The sequence below is a fragment of the Thunnus thynnus genome, chromosome 19 (genome assembly GCF_963924715.1).
Source record: "Thunnus thynnus chromosome 19, fThuThy2.1, whole genome shotgun sequence".
NCBI lineage: Eukaryota > Metazoa > Chordata > Actinopteri > Scombriformes > Scombridae > Thunnus > Thunnus thynnus.
Window position 1 is genome coordinate 1,060,601 of NC_089535.1, and position 6,630 is coordinate 1,067,230.

Here is a 6,630-nt window from a genome sequence, read left to right on the forward strand (position 1 = left end):
TGAAAACAAATAAAAATATAGTTGTAGACTGATGAATCTCAACTTCAGGTCAAATATTTAATATAAGGTCTGTAGCTTGTATCTGTAGCTTGTATTGTACTTCATTTGTACATCATATAGCATCTGCCAAATACATAAATATAAATATAAATTTGATGAGTTACAAGGAGCGACTTTGTGGATTTACTGACGCTGATCCTGAACGCATCACGAAGCTTCAGCTGATGTTTCCAGTTCTGGTTTGACAGAATTAAAGGGTTAAACTTTGACATCCTGAACGTTTCCTCTGAACAGGATCAGACAGAAACGATGATTCCTATAAAACACATCAGCAGTAAGATTCAACACAGCTGACTGATGTTACACAGACATCTTCATATGTTGTTCATATGTTTCTGTTTCTTTATTTCTTTTTATTCATTCAAGAATAAATTTGGTTTATAAAGCAGTTTTCAGTTTAATCTGATCTAATATTCATCTGGCAAAAGATGACTCATGAACATGAACATGAACATGAACATGAACACATCCTCTGTGTGTTGTTCATCTTGTAGATGTTATGACATCATATTTACTAATCTACAGTAGATTTATGAAGACTGATGTCATCTATAGGAGGGAAAACTTAGGAGCCAAATAGTTTCGTTGGATTTGTCCCACAAGCTGCTATGAAACATATTTTTACAAGATAAATCAGCAGTATATGAAGTATATATATATATATATATATATATATATATATAATATCTGTGAGACTCTGCAGCTGTTTTGTGGCTCATGGGAACATTTGAATGTCAGGTAGTGCGGCGGCGTTCACATTAACCCCTGATGCTCCTGTTTACTGCACGTCCACAATCTGGATTCCTGGTCAATTCATCATTAGTCGTCCTCTAAAACACGCGCACACACATAACATGCGGCGAGCACACGCCCCGCTCACACCTCTCCCCTCCATCCTCACCGCGGATCCCTGAACCATTCATCACCAGGCAGCCGCTGACAGTGACGGATGGGTCAGCCCGCCACCGCCACTCTCCCCGCCAGAGACCCATACGGCCGCAGCCGCAGACTGACAGCTGGAGCAACATGTCAAGTGGTGGAGAGACTGCGGCCATTAATAACCTCCGTCACATGATCGGCGCGGCGTAGGGGGGCCCGTGCGGGCTCCGGGGCGTCCAAAAATCTCAACACGGAGGCCGAGGAGGGAGATGTCACGGCGAGTGGGGGCGACAGTCATGGACGCCTGATCTTTAATCAAGTGTGCAGGGACACTGGGTAATGAATATATCGCTCACAAATTGGAAGGTGTGCAGCAGGAGGGGGGAGGGGGGGGGGGGGGGGGGGGGGAGGGCGGTGAGGATGAGATGACCCATCTGTGGCTCCGCTGTGACCCTGGGGAGTGGTCCTCTTAAAGACGACCCCCCCCTCCCCGGCTCTCGCCACATCTGAGCACATGTAACGTGTCGTTCATTCAGTGACAGAGATGATGATCCTGAGAGGAAGATCAGCTGGCGGCTTCACATCACAACACTCAAACACATATCTGAACGTTGTTCTGGTGAGTTTCTGCTCGTCGTGTGGTTCTGTTACCTCAAAGGAAAAAATGTTGTTTTATTCAGCAAAACAACACCTGTTTACAGTGACAGCGCCCTCCAGCGTTTATAGTGACGATGACGGCAGCAAACCAGGAAATCAGGTGACGTTATTATAGAGCGACAGAGTCGACGTAGGGAGGAGAAACACTTTCCAACTGACAGTCAACACTGTTTTTATACATCACAACTGTTCCCTAACCTTAATGGACACATATTCTGCATATTTCCAGCTCTATATTTATATTCTGGGGCTCTACTGGAATATCTTTGCATGATTTCCAGTTAAAAAGTTATTGATCTTCTACTGGTCCTTTATGCAGCCCCTCAGTTCAGCCTCTGTCTGAAACAGGCCGTTTTAGCTCCTGTCTCTTTAAGGCCCGCCTACTGATGAGCCCGCTCTGTTCTGATTGGTCAGCTTTCAGGAAGCTTCCTCTGGCTCCGGAGGCTACGTAAACAAACTATAGTAGCAGGATTTCACTTCTTTTTCTCCTTCTTTACTCCAAATGTCAACTTCTCTAATCCATCCGTACATGTTGGAGCTGAACAACACATGGAAACACCTTAGCAACCACCTTAGCAACCACCTTAGCAACCGAGGCTACAGAATGGGCTGCTGTTTATGAGCATGTGCGACAAGCCAACATCAGCTCGTCAGCAATGTATAAACTTTAAACTGCAACTTTACTGTTTTAGTTCACACCCCCAATAAAAACAACAGAATAACGCGGCAGTGACGGCGCCCTCTAGTGGTCGTATTAATGATGACGGTAGCAAAGGAGGAAGTCAGGTGACGTTATTACATAGCAACAAAGTCCATGTAGGGAGGAGAAACATCAGACTTTAACTACCCCTCAGTCAACTCAATACTCACACAAGCCACGTTTTAATTGTTTTTTCTCCGTCTTCATTAGTTCATCAGTTAATTCAATAAATAATTCTCCTTCAGTTTCCTCCACCTGGTCAGACTCCTTCTTAACAATCATTTTGACTTTGTCATTTTATGCTTCATATCATTGAATATTGTTGCTGTTCTGTCATTTTGCACTAATGAAAATGAAAGAAAAAAGACTTCAGCACAGACAGAAGAAGAAGAAAGAAACAGCTTTCTTATTCTACTCTTTATTTATTCTTTATTCTATTTCCTTTCCCAGTTGAAGAGTTTTTATTTTGGGAGTTTTTCTTTATTTGAATCGATGTTCTGAGGACAGATGATGTTGTGTTGCTGTACAGATACTTTATTACAGCAGCCAGTTGGCATAAATCAAAATACAAAAACAACCAGGTAAATTAAAGAAAAAAATGCAATTAAAGGCTAAATTATATACATATAAAATATACATATTATAAACCCCTCGCAGCTAATTTGTGGTTTCAAATAAAATATATTCAAATAAAATTGACTTGACATGAATTTCTTCTCCTGGTTCTAGTTAAACGTCCTGCAGCCACATGTTGTTTCCATCACAGCTCACCTGTTGGCAGCATCAGACCTCCATACAACCCCCCCCCCCCCCCCCCCCCACTCAACCCGACCCCCCCTCTGTTACCCCCCTTCACTCACACAGATACAAAGGACCCTCAGCTAATGTAATTGTATCACTAATTATGCATTTAATTCAGTTATAAGGAGCTAACAGCTCCCTCAGTGGCAGCGCTCGCTGCTAAAAGGCAATTCATCCCTGAGATTGAGAAATCTAATTAAGAGGAAATGCTTAGCAGAGAAATCCTGCCTGAAGATAATCCTGTTTGCTGGCATTAACATCCCAGCTGCTGCACGTGTGTGTGTGTGTGTGTGTGTGTGTGTGTGTGTGTGTATAGTGATTTTTTTTCAAGCGTTTTGGGAGCAGAAAGTGAATACCTGCAGGATCATCTTCTGCCACGAACATCTGGTCTCCTGACACCAGCGAGAAGATCTGAGGAGTGTGTGTGTGTGTGTGTGTGTGTGTGTGTGTTTATTACACTGTGTGTTAATTTAACGTCATTTTCACATGTCCTGATTATATTTGAATATTACTGACTGATAAAATGTAAAATCTTAACAAATGTGGGTTAAACTGGTCGACTGACAACAAGTTTGACAAATTAAAACTTTTATTTTATTTTACTCATGAACCAGAACTAACTAACCAACCAACCAATCACCAACTAACCAACCAACTAACCAACCAACCAACCAACTAACCAACCAACCAACCAACCAACCAACCAACTAACTAACTAACTAACTAACTAACTAACTAACTAACTAACCAACCAACCAACTAACCAACCAACTAACCAACCAACCAACTAACTAACCAACCAATCACCAACTAACCAACCAACTAACCAACCAACCAACCAACTAACCAACCAACCAACCAACCAACCAACCAACCAACCAACTAACTAACCAAACAACCAACCAACCAACCAACCAACCAACTAACTAACCAAACAACCAACCAACCAACCAACCAATCAACTAACCAACCAACCAACCAACCAACCAATCACCAACGAACTAACCAACCAATCAACTAACCAACCAACTAACCAACCAACTAACCAACCAACCAACCAACCAACCAACCAACCAATCACCAACGAACTAACCAACCAATCAACTAACCAACCAACTAACCAACCAACTAACCAACCAACTAACCAACCAACCAACCAATCAACTAACCAACCAACCAACCCACCAACCAACTAACTAACCAAACAACCAACCAACCAATCACCAACTAACTAACCAACCAACCAACCAATCACCAACTAACCAACCAACTAACCAACCAACCAACCAATCACCAACGAACTAACCAACCAATCAACTAACCAACCAACCAACCAACCAACCAACTAACTAACCAACTAACTTTCCATCATGTAAATTCCTTTTTAAGTTTAATGCGTCTATAAAGCAGTTTCATTAATATCTGAATATCTGTTGTATTAGTTTGAGCTCAGTGAACCTTATAAACTGATTATTGATTTATTTTATTTATATTTTATTTTATTTTATTTCTCACACTCTGGTTTGGATCATTTCACATTTTTTTGTCCTGCTGGAGTTTTCGGAGCTGGAAGATGTTGGTTTATTTTGCAAATGAAACATAGAAATCACACATTTTTAACAAAGCATGAACGTGTGTGTGTGTGTGTGTTATATATAAAGAATACATGGATGTGTGTGTTATCATGTGTGTTGTGGATGAGCCCCCCTTCCTCCTCCTCCTCCTCCTCCTCCAGCTGAGTTTCTGGGACCCTCTGCTCCATCCTCTCCATCTCTGTCAGAGGAGAACACAGAGCCGCCTTTACTTCTTTTAATTTACTATGTGAATGATTACATCCCTCATTGGCTGGCCATTGTCTCGCTGATGGATTTAATTAAGTTGGGATTAATCACGGCAGGTGATATTTAATGTTTGGGATGAGGGAGCAGGGGAGAGTCCGCTGATGGAGGAACCACAGCTCCACACAGAGAGGCCATGTTTGGAGATTAATGCACCTCACTGACAGAGGTGCAAAAAATAAATTTCACCCGATTTGCCTCTTGGCCTCTTTTGCTCTCTTCATTTTTTCCACATCACAGGCTGCTGATCAGAGTGATGCTGGAGCTGTAAAATTACTCACTTCTGTCTCCTCTGTGTTATCTGAAATGTTGAAATTCGTGGCTAAAGAGCGAGCGAGCGGCGGTGGAGGCGGTGCTCGTTACTACGTCACACCAGAACGTCGAATCAGATCAGCAGGAAGCTTTAACACGAGCCCGCAACCGCCGCCGCCGCCCAGCGACACGCTGAGTGTTTACGTAACTCCTGGAAGTGTTGCTGTTGTTCAGGAATATAATATATAATAATATAATGTTGAAGTCTCAGCCGTCTTGCTGCTATGACCTTCATACTTTAGTACTTTAAAAAAAAAAAAAAAAAGATTTATACTTTTAATTATTATAGTATTTATTATGATTACCTGGTATTTTTCAGCTTTTATTCTATACTTGTGTTGTTTCTTGTCTGTTTTTCATATCTTATTGCACTGAGACCTGAACAACCTTCACTTTGTTCCTGTACATGTAAACGTGTCAGAATGACGATAAAAACCTTGAAACTGCAGCTTCTTCCCTTCATTCAGGATCATAGACGCTGATACATCTGCAGCTGCAGACGTTACTGCAGGTAAACATGCTGCTGCTTTCATTCTGATTGGCTGGAGGTGAAGGTGGGAGCCACACCTCCAGCCAATCAGAGTAGGTGCTCATTAATAATGCAGATTTTATGTAAATATCTTCAGAAACAGCCTGCTGGAGGACAGAGAGGAATCAAACAATAAATCTAAACAACTTTTGGTGAATAAAATGTCACAGATATGTTTAAAATAGACTCAGTGTTTATAGAAATGAGTCAAAAAAAGGGAATAATAGCAGATCTTTAAATCATATATTTAAATGTCTTCAATTGTAAATCAACTTATTACAGAGGCCAGTAGAAAAAAATTAATCAATTTACTGTTTTTTTCCTGATTGGTTCTCTGAACACTGAGATAGAAACACTAACAACAGGAAACACATGAGACTGATACTGTTTAAATGTGTGTATTGTGTTTATGTAGTTTAATGGTTGATAGTGTATAAATGTGTATATTGTGTTTATGTAGTTTAATGGTTGATAGTGTATAAATGTGTATATTGTGTTTAAGTAGTTTAATAGTTGATAGTGTATACATGTGTATATTGTGTTTAAGTAGTTTAATAGTTGATAGTGTATACATGTGTATATTGTGTTTATATGTAGTTTAATGGTTGATAGTGTATAAATGTGTATATTGTGTTTAAGTAGTTTAATAGTTGATACTGTATAAATGTGTATATTGTGTTTATATGTAGTTTAATGGTTGATAGTGTATAAATGTGTATATTGTGTTTAAGTAGTTTAATAGTTGATACTGTATAAATGTGTATATTGTGTTTATATGTAGTTTAATGGTTGATAGTGTATAAATGTGTATATTGTGTTTATATGTAGTTTAATGGTTGATAGTGTATAAATGT